This window comes from Crinia signifera, chromosome 8 (genome assembly GCF_055691185.1).
Source record: "Crinia signifera chromosome 8, ASM5569118v1, whole genome shotgun sequence".
Classification (NCBI taxonomy): Eukaryota; Metazoa; Chordata; class Amphibia; order Anura; family Myobatrachidae; genus Crinia; species Crinia signifera.
The window spans coordinates 177,551,138-177,569,540 of record NC_139224.1 but is presented as its reverse complement, the minus strand read 5'-3'; the positions used below and the strand labels follow the sequence as shown (position 1 = coordinate 177,569,540).

Below are 18,403 nucleotides of genomic sequence, written 5' to 3'. Positions count from 1 at the left end.
TCTGTGTATCACATTGTGTTACTGCTGTGTGTCTGTGTATAACATTGGGATATTCCTGTGTGTCTGTGTATTACATTGTGTTACTCCTGTGTGTCTGTGTATAATGTCACATTGTGTTACTCCTGTGTGTCTGTGTATAACATTGGGATATTCCTGTGTGTCTGTGTATAACATTGTGTTACTCCTGTGTGTCTGTGTATAACGTCACATTGTGTTACTCCTGTGTGTCTGTGTATAATGTCACATTGTGTTACTCCTGTGTGTCTGTGTATAACATTGGGATACTCCTGTGTGTCTGTGTATAACATTGTGTTACTCCTGTGTGTCTGTGTATAACATTGTGTTACTCTTTTGTGTCTGTGTATAACGTCACATTGTGTTACTCCTGTGTGTCTGTGTATAACATTGGGATACTCCTGTGTGTCTGTGTATAACATTGGGATACTCTTGTGTGTCTGTGTATAACATTGTGTTACTCCTGTGTGTCTGTGTATAACATTGGGATACTCCTGTGTGTCTGTGTATAACATTGTGGTACTCCTGTGTGTCTGTGTATAACGTCACATTGTGTTACTCCTGTGTGTCTGTGTATAACATTGGGATACTCCTGTGTGTCTGTGTATAACATTGGGATACTCCTGTGTGTCTGTGTATAACATTGGGATACTCCTGTGTGTCTGTGTATAACATTGGGATACTCCTGTGTGTCTGTGTATAACATTGTGTTACTCCTGTGTGTCTGTGTATAATATTGGGATACTCTTGTGTGTCTGTGTATAATATTGGGATACTCTTGTGTGTCTGTGTATAACATTGTGTTACTCCTGTGTGTCTGTGTATAACATTGTGTTACTCTTTTGTGTCTGTGTATAACGTCATATTGTGTTACTCCTGTGTGTCTGTGTATAACATTGGGATACTCCTGTGTGTCTGTGTATAACATTTTGTTACTCCTGTGTGTCTGTGTATAACATTTTGTTACTCCTGTGTGTCTGTGTATAACATTGGGATACTCCTGTGTGTCTGTGTATAACATTGGGATACTCCTGTGTGTCTGTGTATAACATTGGGATACTCCTGTGTGTCTGTGTATAACATTGGGATACTCTTGTGTGTCTGTGTATAACGTCACATTGTGTTACTCCTGTGTGTAGTGTGCACGGGCATTGCACAGCAGTGTCACATCCCCGGGTTAGGCAATGCATGCTACAAGCGAGGGATGAGTTAATCTGGGAGTGTGCTGGGTGCTGTGTGTTGCGTGGGGTGGGACAATCAGACAGCATGTAGCCTGCTGCAAGTTGTGACCAGCTCTCCAGATACTACCACACTGACTGCTGCATCCTGCACCATGCACCCAGCTCCCTCTCTGACCATCCAGATGGTGCTGCTGCATCTGCCTGTGCCGGACACCTGCTGGTACCCAGAGGGCATCTAACCCGGTGGTGAGTATATCCTGGCTGCAGGAATGACAGGACTGATACAACCTGCCTGTGATATATACTCCACTACAGCTCTGTATACCGGGCTGTATACTGGGCTGTACTGCGCCTCTGTATACTGGGCTGTACTGCGCCTCTGTATACTGGGCTGTACTGCGCCTCTGTATACTGGGCTGTACTGCGCCTCTGTATACCGGGCTGTACACTGCCGTATACCGGGCTGTACACTGTCGTATACCGGGCTGTACACTGCTGTATACCAGGCTGTACTGCGTCTCTGTATACTGGGCTGTACACTTCTGTATACCGGGTTGTACTGCGCCTCTGTATACTGGGCTGTACTGCGCCTCTGTATACTGGGCTATACTGCGCCTCTGTATACTGGGCTGTACTGCGCCTCTGTATACTGGGCTGTATACTTCTGTATACCGGGCTGTACTGCGCCTCTGTATACCGGGCTGTACTGCGCCTCTGTATACCGGGCTGTACTGTGCCTCTGTATACCGGGCTGTACTGCGCTTCTGTATACCGGGCTGTACTGCGCCTCTGTATACCGGGCTGTACTGCGCCTCTGTATACCGGGCTGTACTACGCCTCTGTATACTGTACTGTACACTGCCGTATACCGGGCTGTACACTGCTGTATACCAGGCTGTACTGCGCCTCTGTATACCGGGCTGTACACTGCTGCATACCAGGCTGTACTGCGTCTCTGTATACTGGGCTGTACACTTCTGTATACCGGGCTGTACTGCGCCTCTGTATACTGGGCTGTACTGCACCTCTGTATACTGGGCTGTACTGCGCCTCTGTATACGGGGCTGTATACTGCCTGCATGCAATACACCTTACACAAACTGCACGTTTACTCTGCTTCCTATGTGAGAAGTGTGTGTGTGTGTTTGTGTGTGTGTGTGTTTGTGTGTGTGTGTTTGTTTGTGTGTGTGTGTGTGTGTGTATGTGACTGTCCTGACATGTCAGGGAGTACAGAGCTGGGGACAATGTATTAAGCCTTAAAAAGAGATAAACGCGTGGGTGATAAACATCCAATTGGCCCCTAACTGTCATGTTATAGGATGGGTTTGAAAAATGTCAGTTATGGGGCTGATTGGCTGGACATGAATCACTCTGTATCACCCTTGCGTTTATATATTTTTAAGGCTTAATACATCTGCCCCAATGATGCAGCCGGAGGCCTCAGCCGCTCCCCAGCTCCCGTGCACTGCCGACATGGAGACACGCCGGCTGCATGTGTCAGTAGGATGCGACCTAGGGAGGACGTAATAGTGACCATGTATATACAGTATGGCATGAATTGCAGCCTTGGAGAGCGATACAATGGAGAGAGATGAAGTACCCGCCAACCAGCCCTTAACTGTCACTTTTCAAACATCCTGTAACATGGCAGTTAAGAGCAGGTTGATTGTTACAGTACTTATGTAGTAACTGGGCTGCCGATTTTGAAATCGGGTCCATCGCATCGCATCGCACCCGACCATATCGCATGCGATGCGATGCGATGCGATGGACCCGATTTTTCCATAGGAATCAATGTTAAAATGGTCTGAGTCCATTTTAACATGGAATTCAATGGGAAAAAGGGGTCCTTTTCATACCCCTACTATCCAAGTGGGCAAGGAGTTGGATATAAACCTGTGGCGAGCGTAGCGAGCCACCGAGCCCGAAGCGTGGCGAGCGTAGCGAGCCCCGCGAGGGGAAACAGAATACCGTCCCCTCGCGGGGCTCGCTTCGCTCGCCACGCTTCGGGCTCGGTGGCTCGCTACGCTCGCCACAGGTTTATATCCAACTCCATGCCCACTTGGATAGTAGGGGTATGAAAAGGACCCCTTTTTCCCATTGAATTCCATGTTAAAATGGACTCAGTCCATTTTAACATTGAATCCTATGGAAAAATCGGGTCATCGCATCGCATCGCATCGCATCGTATGCGATGCGATGCGATATCGTATCGCATCGCATCTGATTGTATGCCTTAACTTAAGGCATACAATCAAAAAATCGGCAGCCCAGATACTACATAAGTACCATTGTTACTTTATCTCTCTTCGACGGTTGGTACACAGACCACTCAGTCCCTATTACTCACTATGGGGAATGATAGGGACTGCGCCGTCATGTAGGGAGGACGGTGGTAGGTGTCGGGAGATGTCGGCAGCATGGACATAATTTTATTTATTTCTATCATATGTTAATGCTGCTGATTTCCAGAGCGGGTCCTATAGAGAGAGATAAAGTACCAGACAACGAGTTCCTTCCGATCAGTTGTATGAGCAGCACCGGTTCTGTGTGATTGGGTTCTGCAGCATTGGACGCAGGTCGGACCTTATTCCGGTCCAGTTGTATGCGCAGCACCGGTTCTGTGTGATTGGGTTCTTCAGCATTGGACGCAGGTGCGGCCTCATTCCGGTCCAGTTGTATGAGCAGCACCGGTTCTGTGCTATTGGGTTCTGCAGCATTGGACGCAGGTGCGGCCTCATTCCGGTCCAGTTGTATGAGCAGCACCGGTTCTGTGTGATTGGGTTCTGCAGGATTGGACGCAGGTGCGGCCTCATTCCGGTCCAGTTGTATGAGCAGCACCGGTTCTGTGTGATTGGGTTCTGCAGCATCGGACGCAGGTCGGACCTTATTCCGGTCCAGTTGTATGAGCAGCACCGGTTCTGTGTGATTGGGTTCTGCAGCATCGGACGCAGGTCGGACCTTATTCCGGTCCAGTTGTATGCGCAGCACCGGTTCTGTGTGATTGGGTTCTGCAGCATCGGACGCAGGTCGGACCTTATTCCGGTCCAGTTGTATGAGCAGCACCGGTTCTGTGCTATTGAATTCTGCAGCATTGGAGGCAGGTGCGGCCTCATTCCGGTCCAGTTGTGTGAGCAGCACCGGTTCTGTGTGATTGGGTTCTGCAGCATTGGACGCAGGTCGGACCTTATTCCGGTCCAGTTGTGTGAGCAGCACCGGTTCTGTGTGATTGGGTTCTGCAGCATCGGACGCAGGTCGGACCTTATTCCGGTCCAGTTGTGTGAGCAGCACCGGTTCTGTGTGATTGGGTTCTGCAGCATTGGACGCAGGTCGGACCTTATTCCGGTCCAGTTGTATGAGCAGCACCGGTTCTGTGTGATTGGGTTCTGCAGCATTGGACGCAGGTGCGGCCTCATTCCGGTCCAGTTGTGTGAGCAGCACCGGTTCTGTGTGATTGGGTTCTGCAGCATTGGACGCAGGTCGGACCTTATTCCGGTCCAGTTGTATGAGCAGCACCGGTTCTGTGTGATTGGGTTCTGCAGCATTGGACGCAGGTGCGGCCTCATTCCGGTCCAGTTGTGTGAGCAGCACCGGTTCTGTGTGATTGGGTTCTGCAGCATTGGACGCAGGTCGGACCTTATTCCGGTCCAGTTGTATGAGCAGCACCGGTTCTGTGTGATTGGGTTCTGCAGCATTGGACGCAGGTCGGACCTTATTCCGGTCCAGTTGTATGAGCAGCACTGGTTCTGTGCTATTGGGTTCTGCAGCATTGGAGGCAGGTCGGACCTCATTCCGGTCCAGTTGTGTGAGCAGCACCGGTTCTGTGTGATTGGGTTCTGCAGGATTGGACGCAGGTGCGGCCTCATTCCGGTCCAGTTGTATGAGCAGCACCGGTTCTGTGTGATTGGGTTCTGCAGCATCGGACGCAGGTCGGACCTTATTCCGGTCCAGTTGTATGAGCAGCACCGGTTCTGTGTGATTGGGTTCTGCAGCATCGGACGCAGGTCGGACCTTATTCCGGTCCAGTTGTATGCGCAGCACCGGTTCTGTGTGATTGGGTTCTGCAGCATTGGACGCAGGTCGGACCTTATTCCGGTCCAGTTGTGTGAGCAGCACCGTTTCTGTGTGATTGGGTTCTGCAGGATTGGAGGCAGGTGCGGCCTCATTCCGGTCCAGTTGTGTGAGCAGCACCGGTTCTGTGTGATTGGGTTCTGCAGCATCGGACGCAGGTCGGACCTTATTCCGGTCCAGTTGTGTGAGCAGCACCGGTTCTGTGTGATTGGGTTCTGCAGCATTGGACGCAGGTCGGACCTTATTCCGGTCCAGTTGTATGAGCAGCACCGGTTCTGTGTGATTGGGTTCTGCAGCATTGGACGCAGGTCGGACCTTATTCCGGTCCAGTTGTATGAGCAGCACCGGTTCTGTGTGATTGGGTTCTGCAGCATTGGACGCAGGTCGGACCTTATTCCGGTCCAGTTGTGTGAGCAGCACCGTTTCTGTGTGATTGGGTTCTGCAGGATTGGAGGCAGGTGCGGCCTCATTCCGGTCCAGTTGTGTGAGCAGCACCGGTTCTGTGTGATTGGGTTCTGCAGCATCGGACGCAGGTCGGACCTTATTCCGGTCCAGTTGTGTGAGCAGCACCGGTTCTGTGTGATTGGGTTCTGCAGCATTGGACGCAGGTCGGACCTTATTCCGGTCCAGTTGTATGAGCAGCACCGGTTCTGTGTGATTGGGTTCTGCAGCATTGGACGCAGGTCGGACCTTATTCCGGTCCAGTTGTGTGAGCAGCACCGGTTCTGTGTGATTGGGTTCTGCAGCATTGGACGCAGGTCGGACCTTATTCCGGTCCAGTTGTATGAGCAGCACCGGTTCTGTGCTATTGAATTCTGCAGCATTGGAGGCAGGTGCGGCCTCATTCCGGTCCAGTTGTGTGAGCAGCACCGGTTCTGTGTGATTGGGTTCTGCAGCATTGGACGCAGGTCGGACCTTATTCCGGTCCAGTTGTGTGAGCAGCACCGGTTCTGTGTGATTGGGTTCTGCAGCATCGGACGCAGGTCGGACCTTATTCCGGTCCAGTTGTGTGAGCAGCACCGGTTCTGTGTGATTGGGTTCTGCAGCATTGGACGCAGGTCGGACCTTATTCCGGTCCAGTTGTATGAGCAGCACCGGTTCTGTGTGATTGGGTTCTGCAGCATTGGACGCAGGTGCGGCCTCATTCCGGTCCAGTTGTGTGAGCAGCACCGGTTCTGTGTGATTGGGTTCTGCAGCACTGGACGCAGGTCGGACCTTATTCCGGTCCAGTTGTATGAGCAGCACCGGTTCTGTGCTATTGGGTTCTGCAGCATTGGAGGCAGGTCGGACCTTATTCCGGTCCAGTTGTGTGAGCAGCACCGGTTCTGTGTGATTGGGTTCTGCAGCATTGGAGGCAGGTCGGACCTTATTCCGGTCCAGTTGTGTGAGCAGCACCGGTTCTGTGTGATTGGGTTCTGCAGCATCGGACGCAGGTAGGACCTTATTCCGGTCCAGTTGTGTGAGCAGCACCGGTTCTGTGTGATTGGGTTCTGCAGCATCGGACGCAGGTAGGACCTTATTCCGGTCCAGTTGTGTGAGCAGCACCGGTTCTGTGTGATTGGGTTCTGCAGCATTTGAGGCAGGTCGGACCTTATTCTGGTCCAGTTGTGTGAGCAGCACCGGTTCTGTGCTATTGGGTTCTGCAGCATTGGACGCAGGTAGGACCTTATTCCGGTCCAGTTGTATGAGCAGCACCGGTTCTGTGTGATTGGGTTCTGCAGCATTGGAGGCAGGTGCGGCCTCATTCCGGTCCAGTTGTGTGAGCAGCACCGGTTCTGTGCGATTGGGTTCTGCAGCATTGGAGGCAGGTGCGGCCTCATTCCGGTCCAGTTGTGTGAGCAGCACCGGTTCTGTGCGATTGGGTTCTGCAGCATTGGACGCAGTTACAGGTATAAGCACATACGTGAGCTGGGGCCGTTGCGTGTGTAGTTACAGGTATAAGCACATACGTGAGCTGGGGCCGGTGCGTGTGTAGTTACAGGTATAAGCACATACGTGAGCTGGGTCCGGTGCGTGTGTAGTTACAGGTATAAGCACATACGTGAGCTGGGGCCGGTGCGTATGTAGTTACAGGTATAAGCACATACGTGAGCTGGGGCCGGTGCGTGTGTAGTTACAGGTATAAGCACATACGTGAGCTGGGGCCGGTGCGTGTGTAGTTACAGGTATAAGCACATACGTGAGCTGGGGCCGGTGCGTGTGTAGTTACAGGTATAAGCACATACAAGAGCTGGGGCCGGTGTGTATGTAGTTACAGGTATAAGCACATACGTGAGCTGGGGCCGGTGCGTGTGTAATTACAGGTATAAGCACATACGTGAGCTGGGTCCGGTGCGTGTGTAGTTACAGGTATAAGCACATACGTGTGCTGGGGCCGGTGCGTGTGTAGTTACAGGTATAAGCACATACGTGAGCTGGGGCCGGTGCGTGTGTAGTTACAGGTATAAGCACATACGTGAGCTGGGGCCGGTGCGTGTGTAGTTACAGGTATAAGCACATACGTGAGCTGGGGCCGGTGCGTGTGTAGTTACAGGTATAAGCACATACGTGAGCTTGGGCCGGTGCGTGTGTAGCTACAGGTATAAGCACATACGTGAGCTGGGGCCGGTGCGTGTGTAGTTACAGGTATAAGCACATACGTGAGCTGGGGCCGGTGCGTGTGTAGTTACAGGTATAAGCACATACGTGAGCTGGGGCCGGTGCGTGTGTAGTTACAGGTATAAGCACATACAAGAGCTGGGGCCGGTGCGTATGTAGTTACAGGTATAAGCACATACGTGAGCTGGGGCCGGTGCGTGTGTAATTACAGGTATAAGCACATACGTGAGCTGGGTCCGGTGCGTGTGTAGTTACAGGTATAAGCACATACGTGAGCTGGGGCCGTTGCGTGTGTAGTTACAGGTATAAGCACATACGTGAGCTGGGGCCGGTGCGTGTGTAGTTACAGGTATAAGCACATACGTGAGCTGGGTCCGGTGCGTGTGTAATTACAGGTATAAGCACATACGTAAGCTGGGTCCGGTGCGTGTGCAGTTACAGGTATAAGCACATACGTGAGCTGGGGCCGATGCGTGTGCAGTTACAGGTATAAGCACATACGTGAGCTGGGGCCGTTGCGTGTGTAGTTACAGGTATAAGCACATACGTGAGCTGGGGCCGGTGCGTGTGTAGTTACAGGTATAAGCACATACGTGAGCTGGGGCCGGTGCGTGTGTAGTTACAGGTATAAGCACATACGTGAGCTGGGGCCGGTGCGTGTGTAGTTACAGGTATAAGCACATACGTGAGCTGGGGCCGGTGCGTGTGTAGTTACAGGTATAAGCACATACGTGAGCTTGGGCCGGTGCGTGTGTAGCTACAGGTATAAGCACATACGTGAGCTGGGGCCGGTGCGTGTGTAGTTACAGGTATAAGCACATACGTGAGCTTGGGCCGGTGCGTGTGTAGCTACAGGTATAAGCACATACGTGAGCTGGGGCCGGTGCGTGTGTAGTTACAGGTATAAGCACATACGTGAGCTGGGGATGGTGCGTGTGTAGTTACAGGTATAAGCACATACGTGAGCTGGGGCCGGTGCGTGTGTAGTTAAAGGTATAAGCACATACGTGAGCTGGGTCCGGTGCGTGTGTAGTTACAGGTATAAGCACATACGTGTGCGGGGCCAGTTTGTGTGTAGTTACAGGTATAAGCACATACGTGTGCTGGGGCCGGTGCGTGTGTAGTTACAGGTATAAGCACATACGTGTGCTGGGGCCGGTGCGTGTGTAGTTACAGGTATAAGCACATACGTGAGCTGGGGCCGGTGCGTGTGTAGTTACAGGTATAAGCACATGCGTGAGCTGGGGCCGGTGCGTGTGTAGTTACAGGTATAAGCATATACGTGAGCTGGGCCGGTGCGTGTGTAGTTACAGGTATAAGCACATACGTGTGCTAGGCCAGTGCATGTGTAGTTACAGGTATAAGCACATACGTGAGCTGGGGCCGGTGCGTATGTAGTTACAGGTATAAGCACATACATGAGCTGGGGCCGGTGCGTGTGTAGTTACAGGTATAAGCACATACGTGAGCTGGGGCCGGTGTTGTGTAGAGTTACAGGTATAAGCACATACGTGAGCTGGGGCCGGTGCATGTGTAGTTACAGGTATAAGCACATACGTGAGCTGGGGCCGGTGCGTGTGTAGTTACAGGTATAAGCACATACGTGAGCTGGGGCCGGTGCGTGTGTAGTTACAGGTATAAGCACATACAAGAGCTGGGGCCGGTGCGTATGTAGTTACAGGTATAAGCACATACGTGAGCTGGGGCCGGTGCGTGTGTAGTTACAGGTATAAGCACATACGTGAGCTGGGTCCGGTGCGTGTGCAGTTACAGGTATAAGCACATACGTGTGCTGGGGCCGGTGCGTGTGCAGTTACAGGTATAAGCACATACGTGAGCTGGGGCCGATGCGTGTGCAGTTACAGGTATAAGCACATACGTGAGCTGGGGCCGTTGCGTGTGTAGTTACAGGTATAAGCACATACGTGAGCTGGGGCCGGTGCGTGTGTAGTTACAGGTATAAGCACATACGTGAGCTGGGGCCGGTGCGTGTGTAGTTACAGGTATAAGCACATACGTGAGCTGGGGCCGGTGCGTGTGTAGTTACAGGTATAAGCACATACGTGAGCTGGGGCCGGTGCGTGTGTAGTTACAGGTATAAGCACATACGTGAGCTTGGGCCGGTGCGTGTGTAGTTACAGGTATAAGCACATACGTGAGCTGGGGCCGGTGCGTGTGTAGTTACAGGTATAAGCACATACGTGAGCTTGGGCCGGTGCGTGTGTAGTTACAGGTATAAGCACATACGTGAGCTGGGGCCGGTGCGTGTGTAGTTACAGGTATAAGCACATACGTGAGCTGGGTCCGGTGCATGTGTAATTACAGGTATAAGCACATACGTGAGCTGGGTCCGGTGCATGTGTAGTTACAGGTATAAGCACATACGTGTGCGGGGCCAGTTTGTGTGTAGTTACAGGTATAAGCACATACAAGAGCTGGGGCCGGTGCGTATGTAGTTACAGGTATAAGCACATACGTGAGCTGGGGCCGGTGCGTGTGTAGTTACAGGTATAAGCACATGCGTGAGCTGGGGCCGGTGCGTGTGTAGTTACAGGTATAAGCATATACGTGAGCTGGGCCGGTGCGTGTGTAGTTACAGGTATAAGCACATACGTGTGCTAGGCCAGTGCATGTGTAGTTACAGGTATAAGCACATACGTGAGCTGGGTCCGGTGCATGTGTAGTTACAGGTATAAGCACATACGTGAGCTGGGTCCGGTGCATGTGTAGTTACAGGTATAAGCACATACGTGTGCGAGCCAGTTCGTGTGTAGTTACAGGTATAAGCACATACATGAGCTGGGGCCTGTGCGTATGTAGATACAGGTATAAGCACATACGTGAGCTGGGGCCGGTGCGTGTGTAGTTACAGGTATAAGCACATACGTGAGCTGGGCCGGTGCGTGTGTAGTTACAGGTATAAGCACATACGTGTGCTAGGCCAGTGCGTGTGTAGTTACAGGTATAAGCACATACGTGAGCTGGGTCCGGTGCATGTGTAGTTACAGGTATAAGCACATACGTGAGATGGGTCCGGTGCATGTGTAGTTACAGGTATAAGCACATATGTGTGCGAGCCAGTTCGTGTGTAGTTACCGGTATAAGCACATACATGAGCTGGGGCCTGTGCGTATGTAGATACAGGTATAAGCACATACGTGAGCTGGGGCCGGTGCGTGTGTAGTTACAGGTATAAGCACATATGTGAGCTGGGGCCGGTGCGTGTGTAGTTACAGGTATAAGCACATACGTGAGCTGGGGCCGGTGCATGTGTAGTTACAGGTATAAGCGCATACGTGAGCTGGGTCCGGTGCGTGTGTAGTTACAGGTATAAGCGCATACGTGAGCTGGGGCCGGTGCGTGTGTAGTTACAGGTATAAGCACATACATGAGCTGGGGCCGGTGCATGTGTAGTTACAGGTATAAGCACATACGTGAGCTGGGGCCGGTGCGTGTGTAGTTACAGGTATAAGCGCATACGTGAGCTGGGGCCGGTGCGTGTGTAGTTACAGGTATAAGCGCATATGTGAGCTGGGGCCGGTGCGTGTGTAGTTACAGGTATAAGCACATACGTGAGCTGGGGCCGGTGCGTGTGTAGTTACAGGTATAAGCGCATACGTGAGCTGGGGCCGGTGCGTGTGTAGTTACAGGTATAAGCGCATACGTTTGCTGGGGCCGGTGCGTGTGTAGTTACCGGTATAAGCGCATACGTGAGCTGGGGCCGGTGCGTGTGTAGTTACCGGTATAAGCACATACGTGAGCTGGGGCCGGTGCGTGTGTAGTTACCGGTATAAGCACATACGTGAGCTGGGGCCGGTGTTGTGTAGAGTTACAGGTATAAGCACATACGTGAGCTGGGGCCGGTGTTGTGTAGAGTTACAGGTATAAGCACATACGTGTGCTGGGGCCGGTGCGTGTGTAGTTACAGGTATAAGCACATACGTGAGCTGGGTCCGGTGCGTGTGTAGTTACAGGTATAAGCACATACGTGAGCTGGGTCCGGTGCGTGTGTAGTTACAGGTATAAGCACATACGTGTGCTGGGGCCGGTGCGTGTGTAGTTACAGGTATAAGCACATATGTGAGCTGGGGCCGGTGCGTGTGCAGTTACAGGTATAAGCACATACGTGAGCTGGGGCCGGTGCGTGTGCAGTTACAGGTATAAGCACATACGTGAGCTGGGGCCGGTGCGTGTGTAGTTACAGGTATAAGCACATACGTGAGCTGGGGCCGGTGCGTGTGTAGTTACAGGTATAAGCACATATGTGAGCTGGGGCCGGTGCGTGTGTAGTTACAGGTATAAGCACATACGTGAGCTGGGGCCGGTGCGTGTGTAGTTACAGGTATAAGCACATACGTGAGCTGGGGCCGGTGCGTGTGTAGTTACAGGTATAAGCACATACGTGTGCTGGGGCCGGTGCGTGTGTAGTTACAGGTATAAGCACATACGTGAGCTGGGGTCGGTGCATGTGTAGTTACAGGTATAGGCACATACGTGAGCTGGGGCCGGTGCGTGTGTAGTTACAGGTATAAGCGCATACGTGAGCTGGGTCCGGTGCATGTGTAGTTACAGGTATAAGCACATACGTGTGCGAGCCAGTTCGTGTGTAGTTACAGGTATAAGCACATACATGAGCTGGGGCCTGTGCGTATGTAGATACAGGTATAAGCACATACGTGAGCTGGGGCCGGTGCGTGTGTAGTTACAGGTATAAGCACATACGTGTGCTGGGCCGGTGCGTGTGTAGTTACAGGTATAAGCACATACGTGTGCTAGGCCAGTGCGTGTGTAGTTACAGGTATAAGCACATACGTGAGCTGGGTCCGGTGCATGTGTAGTTACAGGTATAAGCACATACGTGAGATGGGTCCGGTGCATGTGTAGTTACAGGTATAAGCACATATGTGTGCGAGCCAGTTCGTGTGTAGTTACCGGTATAAGCACATACATGAGCTGGGGCCTGTGCGTATGTAGATTCAGGTATAAGCACATACGTGAGCTGGGGCCGGTGCGTGTGTAGTTACAGGTATAAGCACATATGTGAGCTGGGGCCGGTGCGTGTGTAGTTACAGGTATAAGCACATACGTGAGCTGGGGCCGGTGCATGTGTAGTTACAGGTATAAGCGCATACGTGAGCTGGGTCCGGTGCGTGTGTAGTTACAGGTATAAGCGCATACGTGAGCTGGGGCCGGTGCGTGTGTAGTTACAGGTATAAGCACATACGTGAGCTGGGGCCGGTGCATGTGTAGTTACAGGTATAAGCACATACGTGAGCTGGGGCCGGTGCGTGTGTAGTTACAGGTATAAGCGCATACGTGAGCTGGGGCCGGTGCGTGTGTAGTTACAGGTATAAGCACATACGTGAGCTGGGGCCGGTGCGTGTGTAGTTACAGGTATAAGCACATACGTGAGCTGGGGCCGGTGCGTGTGTAGTTACAGGTATAAGCGCATACGTGAGCTGGGGCCGGTGCGTGTGTAGTTACAGGTATAAGCGCATACGTTTGCTGGGGCCGGTGCGTGTGTAGTTACCGGTATAAGCACATACGTGAGCTGGGGCCGGTGCGTGTGTAGTTACCGGTATAAGCACATACGTGAGCTGGGGCCGGTGCGTGTGTAGTTACCGGTATAAGCACATACGTGAGCTGGGGCCGGTGTTGTGTAGAGTTACAGGTATAAGCACATACGTGAGCTGGGGCCGGTGTTGTGTAGAGTTACAGGTATAAGTACATACGTGAGCTGGGGCCGGTGCGTGTGTAATTACAGGTATAAGCACATACGTGAGCTGGGTCCGGTGCGTGTGTAGTTACAGGTATAAGCACATACGTGTGCTGGGGCCGGTGCGTGTGTAGTTACAGGTATAAGCACATACGTGAGCTGGGTCCGGTGCGTGTGTAGTTACAGGTATAAGCACATACGTGAGCTGGGTCCGGTGCGTGTGTAGTTACAGGTATAAGCACATACGTGTGCTGGGGCCGGTGCGTGTGTAGTTACAGGTATAAGCACATATGTGAGCTGGGGCCGGTGCGTGTGCAGTTACAGGTATAAGCACATACGTGAGCTGGGGCCGGTGCGAGTGTAGTTACAGGTATAAGCACATACGTGAGCTGGGGCCGGTGCGTGTGTAGTTACAGGTATAAGCACATACGTGAGCTGGGGCCGGTGCGTGTGTAGTTACAGGTATAAGCACATATGTGAGCTGGGGCCGGTGCGTGTGTAGTTACAGGTATAAGCACATACGTGAGCTGGGGCCGGTGCGTGTGTAGTTACAGGTATAAGCACATACGTGAGCTGGGGCCGGTGCGTGTGTAGTTACAGGTATAAGCACATACGTGTGCTGGGGCCGGTGCGTGTGTAGTTACAGGTATAAGCACATACGTGTGCTGGGGCCGGTGCGTGTGTAGTTACAGGTATAAGCACATATGTGTGCTGGGGCCGGTGCGTGTGTAGTTACAGGTATAAGCACATACGTGTGCTGGGGCCGGTGCGTGTGTAGTTACAGGTATAAGCACATACGTGTGCTGGGGCCGGTGCGTGTGTAGTTACAGGTATAAGCACATACGTGTGCTGGGGCCGGTGCGTGTGTAGTTACAGGTATAAGCACATACGTGAGCTGGGGCCGGTGCGTGTGTAGTTACAGGTATAAGCACATACGTGAGCTGGGGCCGGTGCGTGTGTAGTTACAGGTATAAGCACATACGTGAGCTGGGCCGGTGCGTGTGTAGATACAGGTATAAGCACATACGTGAGCTGGGGCCGGTGCGTGTGTAGTTACAGGTATAAGCGCATACGTGAGCTGGGGCCGGTGCGTGTGTAGTTACAGGTATAAGCGCATACATGAGCTGGGGCCGGTGCATGTGTAGTTACAGGTATAGGCACATACGTGAGCTGGGGCCGGTGCATGTGTAGTTACAGGTATAAGCACATACGTGAGCTGGGGCCGGTGCGTGTGTAGTTACAGGTATAAGCGCATACGTGAGCTGGGGCCGGTGCGTGTGTAGTTACAGGTATAAGCGCATACATGAGCTGGGGCCGGTGCATGTGTAGTTACAGGTATAGGCACATACGTGTGCTGGGGCCGGTGCGTGTGTAGTTACAGGTATAAGCACATACGTGTGCTAGGCCAGTGCGTGTGTAGTTACAGGTATAAGCACATACGTGAGCTGGGGCCGTTGCATGTGTAGTTACAGGTATAAGCACATACGTGTGCGGGGCCGGTTCGTGTGTAGTTACAGGTATAAGCACATACGTGATCTGGGGCCGGTGCGTGTGTAATTACAGGTATAAGCACATACGTGAGCTGGGTCCGGTGCGTGTGTAGTTACAGGTATAAGCACATACGTGTGCTGGGGCCGGTGCGTGTGTAGTTACAGGTATAAGCACATATGTGAGCTGGGGCCAGTGCGTGTGCAGTTACAGGTATAAGCACATACGTGAGCTGGGGCCGTTGCGTGTGTAGTTACAGGTATAAGCACATACGTGTGCTGGGGCCGGTGCGTGTGTAGTTACAGGTATAAGCACATACGTGTGCTGGGGCCGGTGCGTGTGTAGTTACAGGTATAAGCACATACGTGTGCTGGGGCCGGTGCGTGTGTAGTTACAGGTATAAGCACATACGTGTGCTGGGGCCGGTGCGTGTGTAGTTACAGGTATAAGCACATACGTGAGCTGGGGCCGGTGCGTGTGTAGTTACAGGTATAAGCACATACGTGAGCTGGGGCCGGTGCATGTGTAGTTACAGGTATAAGCGCATACGTGAGCTGGGGCCGGTGCGTGTGTAGTTACAGGTATAAGCGCATACGTGAGCTGGGGCCGGTGCGTGTGTAGTTACAGGTATAAGCGCATACATGAGCTGGGGCCGGTGCGTGTGTAGTTACAGGTATAGGCACATATGTGAGCTGGGGCCGGTGCGTGTGTAGTTACAGGTATAAGCGCATACGTGAGCTGGGGCCGGTGCGTGTGTAGTTACAGGTATAAGCGCATACATGAGCTGGGGCCGGTGCATGTGTAGTTACAGGTATAGGCACATACGTGAGCTGGGGCCGGTGCATGTGTAGTTACAGGTATAAGCACATACGTGAGCTGGGGCCGGTGCGTGTGTAGTTACAGGTATAAGCGCATACGTGAGCTGGGGCCGGTGCGTGTGTAGTTACAGGTATAAGCGCATACATGAGCTGGGGCCGGTGCATGTGTAGTTACAGGTATAGGCACATACGTGTGCTGGGGCCGGTGCGTGTGTAGTTACAGGTATAAGCACATATGTGTGCTAGGCCAGTGCGTGTGTAGTTACAGGTATAAGCACATACGTGAGCTGGGGCCGTTGCGTGTGTAGTTACAGGTTTAAGCACATACGTGTGCTGGGGCCGGTGCGTGTGTAGTTACAGGTATAAGCACATACGCGAGCTGGGGCTGGTGCGTGTGTAGTTACAGGTATAAGCACATACGTGTGCTAGGCCAGTGCGTGTGTAGTTACAGGTATAAGCACATACGTGAGCTGGGGCCGTTGCGTGTGTAGTTACAGGTATAAGCACATACGTGAGCTGGGGCTGGTGCGTGTGTAGTTACAGGTATAAGCACATACGTGAGCTGGGGCCGGTGCGTGTGTAGTTACAGGTATAAGCACATACGTGAGCTGGGGCCGTTGCGTGTGTAGTTACAGGTATAAGCACATACGTGAGCTGGGGCCGGTGCGTGTGTAGTTACAGGTATAAGCACATACGTGATCTGGGGCCGGTGCGTGTGTAATTACAGGTATAAGCACATACGTGAGCTGGGTCCAGTGCGTGTGTAGTTACAGGTATAAGCACATACGTGAGCTGGGGCCGGTGCGTGTGTAGTTACAGGTATAAGCGCATACGTGAGCTGGGGCCGGTGCGTGTGTAGTTACAGGTATAAGCGCATACATGAGCTGGGGCCGGTGCATGTGTAGTTACAGGTATAGGCACATACGTGTGCTGGGGCCGGTGCGTGTGTAGTTACAGGTATAAGCACATACGTGTGCTAGGCCAGTGCGTGTGTAGTTACAGGTATAAGCACATACGTGAGCTGGGGCCGTTGCATGTGTAGTTACAGGTATAAGCACATACGTGTGCGGGGCCAGTTCGTGTGTAGTTACAGGTATAAGCACATACGTGATCTGGGGCCGGTGCGTGTGTAATTACAGGTATAAGCACATACGTGAGCTGGGTCCGGTGCGTGTGTAGTTACAGGTATAAGCACATACGTGTGCTGGGGCCGGTGCGTGTGTAGTTACAGGTATAAGCACATATGTGAGCTGGGGCCAGTGCGTGTGCAGTTACAGGTATAAGCACATACGTGAGCTGGGGCCGTTGCGTGTGTAGTTACAGGTATAAGCACATACGTGTGCTGGGGCCGGTGCGTGTGTAGTTACAGGTATAAGCACATACGTGTGCTGGGGCCGGTGCGTGTGTAGTTACAGGTATAAGCACATACGTGTGCTGGGGCCGGTGCGTGTGTAGTTACAGGTATAAGCACATACGTGTGCTGGGGCCGGTGCGTGTGTAGTTACAGGTATAAGCACATACGTGAGCTGGGGCCGGTGCGTGTGTAGTTACAGGTATAAGCACATACGTGAGCTGGGGCCGGTGCATGTGTAGTTACAGGTATAAGCGCATACGTGAGCTGGGGCCGGTGCGTGTGTAGTTACAGGTATAAGCGCATACGTGAGCTGGGGCCGGTGCGTGTGTAGTTACAGGTATAAGCGCATACATGAGCTGGGGCCGGTGCGTGTGTAGTTACAGGTATAGGCACATATGTGAGCTGGGGCCGGTGCGTGTGTAGTTACAGGTATAAGCGCATACGTGAGCTGGGGCCGGTGCGTGTGTAGTTACAGGTATAAGCGCATACATGAGCTGGGGCCGGTGCATGTGTAGTTACAGGTATAGGCACATACGTGAGCTGGGGCCGGTGCATGTGTAGTTACAGGTATAAGCACATACGTGAGCTGGGGCCGGTGCGTGTGTAGTTACAGGTATAAGCGCATACGTGAGCTGGGGCCGGTGCGTGTGTAGTTACAGGTATAAGCGCATACATGAGCTGGGGCCGGTGCATGTGTAGTTACAGGTATAGGCACATACGTGTGCTGGGGCCGGTGCGTGTGTAGTTACAGGTATAAGCACATATGTGTGCTAGGCCAGTGCGTGTGTAGTTACAGGTATAAGCACATACGTGAGCTGGGGCCGTTGCGTGTGTAGTTACAGGTTTAAGCACATACGTGTGCTGGGGCCGGTGCGTGTGTAGTTACAGGTATAAGCACATACGCGAGCTGGGGCTGGTGCGTGTGTAGTTACAGGTATAAGCACATACGTGTGCTAGGCCAGTGCGTGTGTAGTTACAGGTATAAGCACATACGTGAGCTGGGGCCGTTGCGTGTGTAGTTACAGGTATAAGCACATACGTGAGCTGGGGCTGGTGCGTGTGTAGTTACAGGTATAAGCACATACGTGAGCTGGGGCCGGTGCGTGTGTAGTTACAGGTATAAGCACATACGTGAGCTGGGGCCGTTGCGTGTGTAGTTACA

General features: G+C 52.5%; 1 protein-coding gene across 1 annotated transcript in view; it reads left to right on the top strand.

Moving 5' to 3' along the window:
• The first annotated feature begins 1,323 nt into the window (after window positions 1–1,323).
• Window positions 1,324–18,403, top strand: part of LPAR3 (lysophosphatidic acid receptor 3) — a 51,780-nt gene continuing 34,700 nt past the window's right edge. The window contains exon 1 of the mRNA XM_083158239.1: window positions 1,324–1,442. The gene's annotated coding sequence lies outside the window, so the exon portion shown is untranslated. The remainder of the gene's footprint in view (window positions 1,443–18,403) is intronic.